Below are 15021 nucleotides of genomic sequence, written 5' to 3'. Positions count from 1 at the left end.
TCTCCAGATACAGTACATAGAAAACCATAAAGATAGTATAAGAACATTACTAGAGCTAATCAGGGAATTTAGCAAAGTTGCAGGATACAAAATTAATACACAGAAATCATTTGCATTTCTATATACTAACAATAGAAAATCAAAAAGAGAATGTGAGGAGTCAATCCCATTCACCATTGCAACAAAAAGAATTAAATATCTAGGAATAAACTTACCTAAGGCAACAAAAGAACTGTACACAGAATGACATAAAAAGTGAAACACTATGACACTAATGAAAGCATTCAAAGATGACATAAACAGATGGAGAGATATTCCAAGTACCTGGGTAGGAAGAATCAATATTGTGAAAATGACTATATTACCAAATGCAGTCTATAAATTCAATGCAATCACTATCAAATTACTAATACAGTTTTCACAGAACTAGAACAAAAAATTTCACAATTCATATGGAAACAAAAAAGACCCTGAATAGACAAAGCAGTCTTGAGAAAGAAGGATGGAGCTGGAGGAATCAACCTTCCTGATTTCAGATTATACTGCAAAGCTCCAGTCATCAAGGCAGTACGGAACTGGTACAAAAGCAGAAATATAGACCAATGAAACAAGATAGAAAGCCCAGAAGTAAACCCATGCACCTATAGGTACCTTATTTTCAACAGAGGCAGCAAGAATAAACGATGGGGCAAAGACAGCCTCTTCAATAAATAGTGCTGGGAAAACTGGGCAGCTACATGTAAAAGAATGAAATTAGAACACTTCCTAACACCATACACAAAGATAAACTTGAAGTGGATTAAAGACTTAAATGTAAGGCCAGAAACTATAAAACTCTTAGAGGAAAACATAGGCAGACAGTCGATGACATAAATCAAAGCAAGATCCTCTATGCCCTACTTCCTAGAGTAATGGAAATAAAAACAAAAGTAAACAAGTGGGACCTGATTATACTTAAAAGCTTTTGCACAGCAAGGTGCAAGTTCAACCCTCAGAATGGGAGAAAATAATGGACAAATGAAACAACTGAAAAGGATTAATTTCCAAAATATACCAGCAGCTCATACAACTCAATGCAAGAAAAGCAAACAACCCAATCAAAAAGTGGGGAAAAGACATAAATAGACATTTCTCCAAAGAAGACATGCAGATGGCTAATAAACACATGAAAAGATGCTCAATAGTGCTAATTATTAGAGAAATTCAAATAAAAACTACAACGACATATCACTTCACACCAAACAGAATGACCATCACCTAAAAGTCTACAAACAATAAATGCTGGAGAGGGTGTGGAGAAAAGGGACTGCTCTTGCACTGCTGGTGGGAATGTAAATTGATACACCCACTATGAAAGATGGTATGGAGATACCTTAAAAAACAGGGGATAAAACCACCATAGGACCCAGCAATCCCACTTATAGGCATATACCCTAAGGAAACCAAAATTGTAAAAGACACATGTATCCCATTGTTCATTGCAGCACTATTTACAATAGCTAGAGCATGGAAGCAATGTAGATGTCCATCAATAGATGAATGGACTCAGCCATAAAAAGGAACACATTTGAGTCAGTTCTGATGAGGTGGATGAATCTAGAACCTATTATACAGAGTTAATTGAATCAGAAAGAGAAAGATAAGTATCATGTTCTAATGACTATATATGGAATCTCGAAAAATGGTACTACTACTACTAAGTCGCTTCAGTCGTGTCTGACTCTGTGCGATCCCATAGAGGCAGCCTACCAGGCTCCTCCGTCCCTGGGATTCTCCAGGCAAGAATACTGGAGCGGGTTGCCATTTCCTTCTCCAATGCATGAAAGTGAAAATTGAAAGTGAAGTCGCTCAATTGTATCCAACTCCTAGCAACCCCATGGACTGCAACCTACCAGGCTCCTCCGCCCATGGGATTTTCCAGGCAAGAGTACTGGAGTGGGGTGCCATTGCCTTCTCCCTTTTGCATTCTACCTCCCCTGAAAACGGAGAAGAAAAACACATGGTGCAATTTCCAAATCTCCATGTTTGGAGAGCTTTAAGAGTTGCAACTGTCCAGATGAGGCAGTAGGGTGTGCACAGTGCCACCCAGAAAATTCTGTGTAATAAAAAATCTGGGAGTTGGACAAGACAAAACATGGATTTTCAGTTTTAAGTGGGAGTGTCCACATTACAAAGGGCCTGAAAGCAAAAGAGACTGGAGAATCTAAGGGAAAGAGAAGGAACATAGAGAACTATGGAATGTGGATGCAGGGGATGGAAAGGGGATTCCAAGACACCAAAGGAGCAGGAAAAAGAGCAGAGTACAGATCATTGGTATCTGGCTGACATTTGCCTGGTGATCTGCCAAAACCGGGAGGTTTCACAAAACCTAGCCAGGCCTAATTCCATGGCCCTAGCCCTTGCCCTCAACAATGGTTCATACCCTGAAGAGTGGCTTCTCTCTTTTGTTTCTCAATGAATTTTTGTAATGCGACATCAGAGCCTGAGTTTCATTAGTTTTGGCCGGGCTTGAGTCCAGGGAGAGAGCTGAAGGACAGGAGGAAAAAGCAGTGGGAAAAACGTGCCAAGGAATCTCCTTCATAGCTCACTGGAAAATTTGTTAAATATCTGACCATTGTTCACAGTTTCATTGGTCTGATCCTTGGCAGAGAGAAGAGAAAGGACAGAAGAACCCCCACTGGCTTGGCTAACAGCTACTTGGGCTCAGCAGATAGCGCCTTTGGGACATGTTGAGGAGTAGCCTCTCCAGAGTCCCTCAATTGTGCCCCCTGCCAATGGTACTAAAGAATTTATTTACAGGGCAACAATGGAGAAACAGACATAGAGAATAGACTGATGGACATGGGGAGAAGAGAGGAGAGGGTGAGATATTGGAAAGAGTAACATGGCAACTTACATTTCCATATGTAAAACAGATAACCAACGGGAATTTGCTGTATGGCTCAGGAAACTCAAACAGGGGCTCTGTATCAACCTAGAGGGATGGGATGGGGAGGGGTAAGGGAGGGATGTTTAAAAGGGAGGGGATATATGAATACCTGTGGCTGAATCATGTTGAGGTTTGGCAGAAAACAACAAAATGCTGTAAAGCAATTATCCTTCAATTAAAAATAAATAAATATCATAAAAAAAGCATCAGTTACTACTATAGGTAGTGTCCTCAGTAGAAATATTTCCTTGCTTCATAAACAACTTGGTAACTGTTGTTCAAACTGAAACTGAGAGATCTTGTGTGAAATATTCCAGGCTTTTCAACAGGGGTCCTCTCTGTTTTCTTAGGGAGGCATTGACTTAAAGAGTTTTAGTTATCTGAGGACCAAATAACTTTTAGTTATCTGAGGATTAAAATCAGCTAACAGAAGACTTACTGCAGAGAACACATGTTATTGACACCCTCCCTCCCTCTGTTTGCTTCTCTCTAATCACAGGCATATGGAGCAGTCTATGAACACGGTAAATATTCAGGGATTATCCCTCTGCTGAGAAAGAATCTAGTTGTTAAAGGTGAGGCTGTCTTGCCAGCTCTGGTTGGAGAGGCGCCATTGGAGACTAATATTCCATTGTGTATGGATGCTGATGCTGGGTTCCTAGAGGGCTAAGATCTGCTGTGCAGAGAAGAGACTGATCTCCCAGGAAAAACAATGTCTGTATTGTATTCTATCGTCCCTGGAAACAACTACATCATTTAGATGCTGTGGGTTTGTGTGAATCAGGGTTGGGGCCCCATGTGTGAGCCCTTGTGGTGTGATTTTGAAACTATGTGTATGTTTCCTCAGGACATGTTTCCCTCTTACACAGCACAAGGCAACTGAGAACTTTCTAAACACTTCTTATCACCACTGCACACTGGCTATATATTACTTGATTCTTTCCTCAATTCATCCATTCCTCAGGTTTGGTTAATATTTATTTTCTTCAAATGGAGATGGTATTGAGAAAAATGGCCCAAGCTCTTGACCTTCAAAGTGGAAAAGCCCAACTGAGAACCCAAGGTGGTCCCAGTGTGACTGCTCTGCACCCCTAACCTGCACTGATCACTCAGCCTTGAAATCCTAGTCATGGAGAAAGTGGTCCCTGCATCTATGTTTATGCCTGGAGGTATTAGCAGCTCCAGAGGTACAGACCATGCCAATCATTATCATGGAACCCAGGGCAAGCATAGGTGGATTAACAGCCAAATGTGACCCAATTATTAGTGTGAAAAGCACCTCGGGGTCACACTCTTCTAGTCAGCTCTCAGATTCTGAGAGTTGTGTGGCCTTATGTAGAAACTGTAGATCATATGTATTGATGCTAGCTTCATTGCTTAAGCAAGGGCAAAAGCAGTTATCATCAGGGAGATATTTCATTGTACTGGGTGACATTAACATAAGCCTTACATTGATTAAACCCTGTAGCACACATTCAATCAGTTCAGCACAGTCACTCAGTCATGTCCGACTCTTTGTGACCCCATGGACTCTAGCACGCCAGGTTCCCTTGTCCTTCATCATCTCCTGGAGTTTACTCAAACTCATGTCCATTGAGTACGTAATGCCATCCAACCATCTCATCCTCTGTCATCCCTTTCTTCTCCTGCCTTCAGTCTTGCCTAGCATCAGGGTCTTTTCCAATGAGTCAGCTCTTTGCATCAGGTGGTCAAAGTATTGGAGTTTCAGCTTCAACATCAGTGCTTCCAATGAATATTCAGGACTGTTTTCCTTTAGGATTGACTGGTTTGATCTCCTTGCAGTCCTAGGGACTCTCAAGAGTCTTCTCTAACACCACAGTTCAAAAGCATTGATTCTTTGGCACTCAGCTTTCTTTATATTCCAACTCTCACATCTATACATGAATACTGGAAAAACCATAGCTTTGACTAGATGGACCTTTGTTGGCATACTCAATGGAAGGTGTCAAATCTCATAGTGGCACTTGGTCCTTAGTCTAAAGACCATTACTCTTGTTATAATCTCCTGATCAGCTGAGTTAGAGACAGTCAGCATTCACCCTATGCTTCCTCTGCATAATGAAACATCCCACTAAATGTATGACTTCTGTGAGTGTGGATAGCCACTGACTCAGTGGACATGCAAAAATTGTTTGGAAAATGAAGACTGGGAAAAAAATATCACGTGATTGATAATAGCTATTTGGAAAGGTAGGGATGAATTCAGTCCTCTAACAGAGTTTGCTTTTTATGAAGAACAGAGTCTCATAGAAGACTTGGTAAGTACAATAGCTAGAAAGGTGGATCCTGGGGAGGCATTTCTCTGGGAAGATATCCAGAAGACAAGGCCAATATAGCAGATGCTCTAAATAAGCAGGAGGGTCATGATCTCTGTCATTGAATGCTGGCATGCATTTTGATATTTCTTTTTTCCCCATCGGTTATGTTATCACTAGTTAAAGCACAGAAGCTCTCTTTTATTTCTTTCCTGCTCCTCTTCTTTGCAAAGAGGATGATTCAACAGCAGCTTAGTCCAGTTACCAAACTCCCTCATGCATACACTTCACTCCATGTCCCCATCAAAACAAAAAAAAAGAAAGAAAGAAAGAAATGCTGAGTGATTGGTGAGCAGCCTCCTCAGTGTCCTGACAGCTACTGGGTGTCCCTCTAGCTCCCCAGGAAGACCTGGTGGAGGAACTGTGCTGTCTATAATTAATTGTCCCACTAAACGTATGACCCCAGTGAGTGTGGACAGCAACTGACTCAGTGGGCATGCACGCATTGTATAGAAAACAAATATTGATAGAATAATATAGCATTAATCATAGTGGCTGTTTTTAAATGGTAGGAATTTAGTATTATCAAATCTTGTATATTTGATTTTAAGATATAGTAATGAGTGAATTAATAGAATAGCATACATTGCCCAGGCTTGAATTCAGTCCTCTAACAGTTCACTTTAATCAAGTACAAAGTCCCATAGAAAACATGATGTAGTAGCAGCAACTGTGGATCATGGAGGAAGAGTGATCTGGGAAAAATCAAGAGACCATGGCAGTTTAGAAAGAGCTCAAAATAAGCAGGAGTCATGGGTCTCTTTCAGTGAACAGTATACACATTTTAGTGTTTTCCTTTTTTTTAGATAGAATATTTCCTGTTGATTAGGTTCCTCTTATCTAGAAAGCCAAAGCTCTCTTTTCATTTCCTTCCTCCTCTACTTTCTTTCCTCCTCCAAAGAGTATGGATGAACACAGGTTCAGCTCATGCTTATTAACTTCCCACATCCATACACACCACCCCATGTCCACACAAAGGGAAACCCCCCTGCATGATTCCTGAGCAGCCTCACCAGTGTTCTAACAGCTACTCTGTGTCCCTCTAGACTTCACTGAGGACCTGCCAGTCAACTCAGCTTGTGACAGGACAGAAGAGACTCTATGTGTCTCCAAGGCAAGCTGTTTTGTTTTGTTTTCCTTCTGATCTTAGATAGAAGTATTGTTTCATTTCTCTTTCAGTGTAATTAAATTATGAGTCTTTGAGGTTGTTTCAGATCGAAACAATTCCCTTGGTTGAGATATTGTGGAGTGATACCAACTCATGATGCCTCAGTCCACAGGATATTAAAATTGTTATCATCCATTACACCCTGTAAGGTACAGCATTCTCTCTCCTGTAGCAACCTTTCCTTAAGAAAAGGATTCTGCAATTTGCAACCCAAAAGGTCTTTGAAGTTCCATCCTCCAGGCAATGGTCTTGCCTTTCATCCTGAGTATGTGTGCTCTGATCTTACCTGGTTCTCTGGACTCCACCCTTCCCTTCATTATGTTTTCTACTGTCACCAAATGAACCAAAGATTGTGCATCTATGTGATCTTACCCTCATAGTGTCTTCTCTTTTGTACTTTCAGGTGGCCCCTCCAGAACGTGAAAACAGTATGTATTCTAGAATCATAACTCTGGGAGAAAAAACTTTGTAGATGAGAAAGTTGGGGCTTTCTCGATGGTTTTAATGTAGAGGGCAAACTGTTTCCAAATTTGTGATGGGAATGAGTATAGGGGCCCTGGTGATACAAAGTGATTTACAAGTAGAGAAATGTAGCTGATTACTGTAGTTCCAGGAAGAAGCTGTATTATGGTTAATAGTGTAGGTTAGTGTCCATGGGACTGGGTTTATCTCTATGTATAATGAATAGTGTGATTCTTTGTGTGTGATTTTTTTCTGCTGTGTTTTCCTTGATATTTGTCACTCTAACTATCACTGTTACTGGTATCAACTTCCGCAACAAATTTCCTAACACCATGCACCATGAATGAGTATGCATATTAAGATTAAACAATTAAACAATGTGTATTAAAAAATACACATTCTCTGTATTTAAATTTATACCAAGTGAAATCCTTTAACCTGGAAGGCAAATCCCATCATTACCCAGGGAAATGTTTACAGGATTCCTTTTAATTTTCATTAATTTTTTTTATTGTCTCTGCTGAGTCTTCATTGCTGTACAGGCTTTTCTCTACTTGTCGAGAGCCAGGGAAACTCTCCAGTTTTGGAGTGTAGGCTTTTCACTTTTGTGGCTTCTTTTGTTACAGACCATGGCTTCTAGGGCTCTCTAGCTTCAGTAGTTTTGGCACGTGGGCTCAGTAGTTGTGGCTCCTGATTACAGAGCTTGGGCTCAGTAATTGAGGCGCAAGGGATTAGTTGTTCCATGGCAATCTTTCCAGACCAGGGATTGAATATGTTTCTCTGTCATGTCTGTCACTGTTTCCATTGCTTCCCCATCTATTTGCCATGAAGTGATAGGACCAGATGTCATGATTTTCATTTTCTGAATGTTGAGTTTTAAGCCAACTTTTTCACTCTCCTCTTTCCCTTTCATCAAGAGGCTCTCTAGTTCTTCCTAGTGGTGTCATCTGCATATCTGAGGTTATTGATGTTTCTCCTGGCAATCTTGATTCCAGCTTGTGGTTCATCCAGCCCAGCATTTCTCATGATGTACTCTGCATATAAGTTAAATAAGCAGGGAATAATGTACAGTCTTGATAAACTCCTTTCCCAATTTGGAACCAGTCTGTTGTTCTATGTCCAGTTCTAACTGCTGCTTCCTGACCTGCATACAGATTTCTCAGGAGACAGGTCAGGTGGTCTGTTCTTCCCATCTCTCTAAGACTTTTCCATGGTTTGTTGTGATCCACACAGTCACAGGCTTTAGCGTAGTCAAAGCAAAAGTAGATGGTTTTTTTCTCTCTTGCTTTTTTGATGATTCATTGGCAATTTTCTCTCTGGTTCTTCTGCCTTCTCTAAGTCCATCCTGTGCATCTGCAAGTTCCTGGTTCACGCAGTGTTAAAGTCTGGCTTGGAGAATTTTGAGCATTACTTTGCTAGTGTGTGAAATGAATGCAATTTTGTGGTAGTTTGAAGATTATTTGGTATTGCATTTCTTTGGGATTGGAATGAAAACTGACCTTTTCTAGTCTTTCTACTCTCTGTTTCTCTGAATTTTCCTTAAGATACCTCAGGTATTTGTCCTCCTGTGACTAGCTTATTTCACTCTTACCAATATCCTCCAGCTTCATTCATATTTCTGCAAATGATAAGATATCCTTCATTTTTAAACACTGAAACACATTCTAGCGTATGTATACACAACATTTTCTTTTTTCACTTATCTGCCCATGGACTCTGGGCAGTTTTTCTATCTTGGTTGTTGTGTATAATGTAGCAATCAATGGATATGAGACTGTAGAAATCTCCTGGACATTCTTGTTTTATCTCCTTTCAACATACACTCAAAACAATGATTCTTAGATCTTATGTTCTCAATAATTTTTGAAGGACTTCCAAACTGTCCTTTAATGAATATGCCATTTTCCATTCCTACCAACAGGGCACAAAAGTTCTACTTCTCTACTTCCTTGCCAACATCTGTTATTTTCTTGATATCTTCTTTTGTCTTGGTTTCCATTTCACTGATACTTAGTGATGCTGGGGCTTCCCTGGTGGCTGAGAGGGTAAAGCGTCTGGCTGCAATGAGGGGGACCTGGGTTCAATTCCTGGGTCAGGAAGATCCCCTGGAGAAGGAAATGACAACTTACTCCAGTACTCTTGCCTGGAAAATTCCATGGATGGAGGAGCACATTTCCTATGCATATTGGTCACTTTTCTGTCTTCTATGAAGTAATGTCTACTGAAGCCTTTTACACATTTTTTTAAAGTCAGTTATTTGCCTGCTGTTGTTTTGAAGTTGAGTTGTAGTAGTTGCTTATTTACTCTGGATATTGGCCCCTTATTCAGATACGAAGTTTGCAGATATTTCCTCTCATTCTATAGATTGCCTTTCTATTGATCGCTGAAGAGAGTGTCGATCCTTCATTTGGTGATTTTAGAAACTTGGCAAAGATCATTTGGCCACACATGTGTCAATTTATTCAAGATTCTCTCCTTGTAATTCATTGCTCTCTCTGCCTATTTTGTTGCTGGTAGAATACCGTTTTGACTGCTGTGGCATTCTTATCTGTTTTGAATACAGGAAGCCTGAAGGCCCCATTGTTGTTCTTTTCTCTTAAGACTGTTTTCTCTGGGTTTCTTTTGGGTTACATAAATCTTAGTATTTTGGGATTCCCCCCCCCCCCATTTCTATAAAAATGACATGGGATTTTGTGAGTGGTTTCATATATATGTACCTCATTTTTAGGAGTATAGGACGGTCAACAATACTAAATATTCCAGTCTATGAATATGTTATGTCATTCCAATTACTTGTCTCTTCTTTTTTTCAAAAGTGTTCTATGATTTTCAGTGTACAAATCTTTCACTTCCTAAGCGGCCTTTTGTGTTGTCTTCCTTGGGACCTCTAGAGTCAGGAATGGGAAAGATTGGCTCATGAAGACAATGACTGTCCCTTCCCTCCCCTCTGTATCTACTCTCTGGTTACTTGTAATACAGGTATGCAGGGCCATGCCCTTCTCCTCTGCCTACAAGTGAGCCACCGATGGAGAATTTTCTTTGAATCTGAGTGTTCACCTTACTATTGGAATGTTCACAAGCACACTCCCAATGTCTGGCCTGGGTTCAAGAACCTCAGGTATGCCTACACATGAATGTTCTTATCAGGCCATAAAATTATCTGGAATAAAGAAAAACCATAACAGGCAATTAGTCACCTTTTCCTTGTCTTTGGGGCTCTTATACCTGAACTTTCCAGTGTAGTAGCCATGAGTTATCTATAATTAACATATTTCAAACAATAATTAGCTTGTTATATTAAAAATATCACAAAAACCACACAATTGTTTGATCACACTAGCTATATTTAAAGTATGTCCATAAGTGTTGGAATTTAGCTTCATAAGCTTGAATGTTAGAGCTATATTGGGCCTGTAGAAGTGTAAGGTTGAACGGTGATTCTCCCCACATCTGCTTTTCGTGTAAATTTTGCAACTGTGATCACCGTCTTGTTGAAGGACTCTGACTCCACAAACACAGGGGAGGTCTGTGAACCTGGAGGGAAGACCAGGGAGATGCTGTGTGAGCCAAGCAGAGGAAGAGAAATGGGTGGGTCAACTTGTATAATAACTGTATTATTGCTCATGGTTGTCTTTCTGCAGACTGCTTCCTGGAGAGCATTAGCAGCAGTGATGTGGAAGAGAACTCGGGTAGGGAACAACTCTCAGTTGAGATTTAGAGGGAAAGGGTTCCAGGACCACACCAGTTACACCTGCTTCTTTGGAGATGAAGGAAGGTGAATATAAACTGAGGAAGAAGGACATATTTGTAGAATTGTGATTTGTTCTTTTCATATTTTAATGAAATAATAGAACTATGTGTCCATGTGTGTTATTATTTACTTATAGTCATCTTTTCTTGCTTTTCCATTTAGAAATGTCCTTTCTTATATGACTACTCTTTCCTTGTCCTTTCATGGCCAAATATGAAAGGTTGGCTTCTGGTTAGTACCTGCTGGGTATTATGTACAGGGGACTTTGGCTTCATGTTTAATTTCTCCTATGATGGCCACATCCTGTGGACACAAAATTCTCATGGTCACTTGACACTGGAGACCAAGTTCTTGCAGTGAGTGTCAGGTAGTGGGTGAGACATGAACTCTCTCCTGCATTTTTAGGGCATGTGGCTTCCCCTCATGTTTGTTCTCATTGTTTATTCCTCATGTAAAGGGTTCTCTCAGGGTTGGATGAGTCAAAGCACACGTGCTCTGGTGTCCCTGCCTGGGCTGAGTCTCCTGGAGCTCATCTCAGCACCATACCTCCCCAAGGATGCTCTCCTGAAGGAGCTTCCATATGAGAGCGGTCCATGTCCAGCTGCCCCTAGAGACCAACATGGCCACAGATTCTAGAGACTGTAAAGGGGCTTCTGGCTTTCTTTACACATTTGCTCTCACAGCTCTGCTGACCTGGTTTCTTGGGACTGACCAGACCTAGGTCAGAGACTCAGAGCAGCAGGACCCAGGGTCACTGCTCCTCATAGAACCCAATAAGCCCTTCAGACAAAAGCTCCAGATGGTTTTGATCACCATTTTTGCACACTCATCAACTTCTTTTTTTTTTTTACCTTTTTTATTTATTTTGCATTTGAGTTGTGGTATATTTCCTATATATTGTGAGTGTGAGCTCCTTATCTGATATATGATTTGTTATTTTTCTGTGAATTATCTTTTCATCCTGCTGATTGTTGAAGAGACTACCATTTCCCTATGTTGTCTTAGAAACTAGGTGAATTTCGTTTGACTATGTATCTTTGAGTTTACTTGGGGGTCTTTATTCTGGTATTTAGGGCCATGAATCTGTTTCTATGTCAGTATCATACAGCTTTGATTCCTATATCTTTGTAATGTGTTTTGAAATCAGGAAGTGAGAAACTGATCTTTGTTCTCATTTTGTCTATTGGAGTCCTTAGTGGTTCCACATATATTTTTGGACTTGCTTTTTCCATTTGTGTGGAAATGGCATTAATATTTTGATTGGTGTTGCAATGAATTTTTACTTAGCTTTGGGTAGTGTAGAAATGTCAACAGTACCAAGTCTCCAGTCTATGAGCATGATATGTCTTCTCAATTCCGTGTGCCTTGTTTCACTCTCTCCGTATGGTGTGTAGTATTCAGTGTGTTGGTCGTGTCTCTCTGAAGGCCCTGTGTCCCTCCCTCCCTGATCTCAGAGTCAGTGGTGGAGGAATGGGCTCGTGAGGAGACACGGTGTCCCTCTCTCCCTCCTCACCTCCTCTCTGATGATGTTCAGCACAGGCACACTGCGCCCTGTGTCCATACCTGTCCCCTCAAGTGGAACACCCGCTGGGAATTCCTCTAAGATCTGGGTATTGACATTGCTGTTTCAGTGCCCAAAGACTCATGAGTACCTGGGATGTGTGCATGAGCCCAGCAAATACCTGCAAATGAATCATCAAATCAGACCAGCCAAATCCTCTGCAGAACCTGTTGGGCTACACTTCACAGCCCTGGAAGCCCTGTACTTGCCTGGACTTGAGACCAAAGAAACATCCTGGAGTCGACAGAGATATCAGAGGGTTTAACAGATGGGATGTTTTAAATGTCTGAAGTAAAAGGGTCCTGGAGAGACACCCACTGTGGATAGCAGGGGACAAGAAGAACACAGCAGCTGCAGCATTCTTCACTCTGGGGGGATAGGGAGTCTACCTGTTACAGTGGGTATTAACAGCAGATTGGCTCATTGGTTACATTGGTTACCATGGAAACTAGTAGAGGGCAACATCCCTCTCTTAGCCCCTCAGGCTAAATACTTTCATACTTTGTTAATCTATTAGCAAACAGTCATCTTAAAAATGCCAGAAAATGCAAAGGGAATAAACAAGAAAGGGGTGGTAACATCCTGTATATATTCATGCATGCTCAGTCACTCAGTTGTGTCCAACTCTTTGTGATCCCGTGGACTATATCCTGCCAGGCTCCTCTGTCCATGGTATTCTCTAGATAAGAATATTGAGGGGGGTTGCCATTTCCTCCTCCAAAGCATCATCCCAACCCAGGGATCGAACCCATGTCTCTTGCATTGGTAGGCAGATTCTTTACCACTGAGCTACCTGGGAAGCCCTATACCCTCCTTTGTACCGAAGTCTCCTGGTATTCCAAAAACTGTTCTGTCATAATCTATCAGAAGTGTTAGAACAAGTGGTACTGATTTCAAGATTCATTAAATCTTCCCTGGTGGCTCAGATGGTAAAGAATTCACCTGCAATATAGCAGACTGGGTTCAAAACCTGAGTCAGGAGGATCCCCTGAAGAAAGCAATGACTGCCCAATACAGTATTCATGCCTGGAGAATTCCATGACAGAGGGGCCTGGTGGGCTACAATCAATGGGGTCACAAATTGTCGAACATGACTGAGTGAATAAGCATGCACACATATATAAACATATATAGTGGTTGTTGTGTATTATAGTGTGGTAGCCACTAGTAAGACGTGACTGTTATAATTTGCGTAAAGGCATGTTTTGCATGTGTCAAAAACACTTGGAATTTCAGGTTCGTTAGCATGAAGGTGAGAGCTCTAATGGGCATATAGAACTGAGAGGTTGAAAATTAACTCTTTCATCATCTCTATCTTTAGGTTTGCAACTGAGATCAGTGTCTTATTGAAGGGCTCTGAGTGCACAGAGAACAGATGACTGCCATCTGCTATCCACAGTGGGGTGTCTCTTCAGGACCCTGGAAAAAAGATCAAGGTGATGCTGTAAGAGCCAACAGCAGAAGTTGGTGGGTCACTCATTCTAATCACCTTGTTGCTCATGGTTGTGTTTCTATGGACTATATTGTGGAGAGCATTTGATGCAGTGGTGAAGAAATAGGCAGGAAACAACATTCACTTGGGATCTGATGGGAGAAGGCTCCTGGAACTTTAGGGTTAAACACTCTGCTTGGAGGCTAAGGAAGGAGAACATGAAATTATGAAGAAAGAAATGTGTGTAGACTTCTGACTTACTCTTTTCATATTTTAATAATATAATAGAGAAATTGTGTCCTGAACTTGCATTGTGCTCTGTTTATAATCACCTTTTCTTGCTTTGCTTTTCAAAGATAATTTTCCCATAAGAGCTGCTCTTTCCTGCTTCTGTCACTGACTAGTATGGAAGCCTGGTCTCTGGTCAGCACATCTCAGGTATTGTGCACTGCTGACTGTTTTCTATTGTGTGTTTAACTATGATGGCCATGTCCTAGTGGGCACAAAACTCTCACTGTCATTTGATACTGGAGATACTTGTGACTTCCCCTCATGTCTGTCCTCACTGTTAATTCCTCATGTAGAGGTCTCTCCCAGGGGTAGATAAATCACAGCACACAGGCTCTGGGTCCCTGCCTGGGCTTGGTTTCCTGGAGCTCATCTCAGCCTCCGCACCAGCCAAGGCTGATGTGCTGAAGGTGTTTCCATGTGAGAGGTCCATGTCCAGATGCTCCTAGAGACCCTCCATGGCTGCAGATTCTAGACTCTGTGAAGGGGCCACTGGGCTTCTTCACACACTTGCTTTCACAGCTTTGCTGACCTGGTCTCCTGGGATTGAGCAGTCCCAGGGCAGCAGGTCCTGGGGTCACTGCTGCTCTCAGAACCCACTGCTGCATCCAGAGAGTCCTGCCCCTTCTCCCCAACCCCAGGCCTGCCCCATCCTCTGCCCTTTCCTTATATTTTCCCAGGTCTCATCCCTCCCAATTTTCTAAGTCTCAGTGCAAACCTGGCAGCTACGAGGTGTTTATGGAGGACCCTTGTCACGTCATTCTGGCTAAATGAAATTGAAAGTGTTTGCCTCTATGCTCTCTAGGGGTCTGGGAAACTGAAGGTGTTGCTGTGAGTATTAAGTACCTCCCAGGTAACTAAGTTCACCCCAGGCAATGGGAGAGTCTCTGTTAAGTGTAATTTTTATCATTCCCTCCCCCAAGGCTCAAAACACTCTCAGGTCCAAGCCAGGTCCTCTCTGGGATGGATGGATTGTTTAATTAAATAATGGGCTGATTGGAGATGCTGGCCATACACCCATGATCTTTCTTCAATGTGCCCATGTTGAAGAACTCTTGGGTTGGTGGAGCTTCAAGGAGGAAGGAAAGGAACAG

This window comes from Bos taurus, chromosome 16 (assembly GCF_002263795.3).
Source record: "Bos taurus isolate L1 Dominette 01449 registration number 42190680 breed Hereford chromosome 16, ARS-UCD2.0, whole genome shotgun sequence".
In the NCBI taxonomy this organism is placed as follows: domain Eukaryota; kingdom Metazoa; phylum Chordata; class Mammalia; order Artiodactyla; family Bovidae; genus Bos; species Bos taurus.
This window is presented reverse-complemented; position numbering follows the sequence as displayed.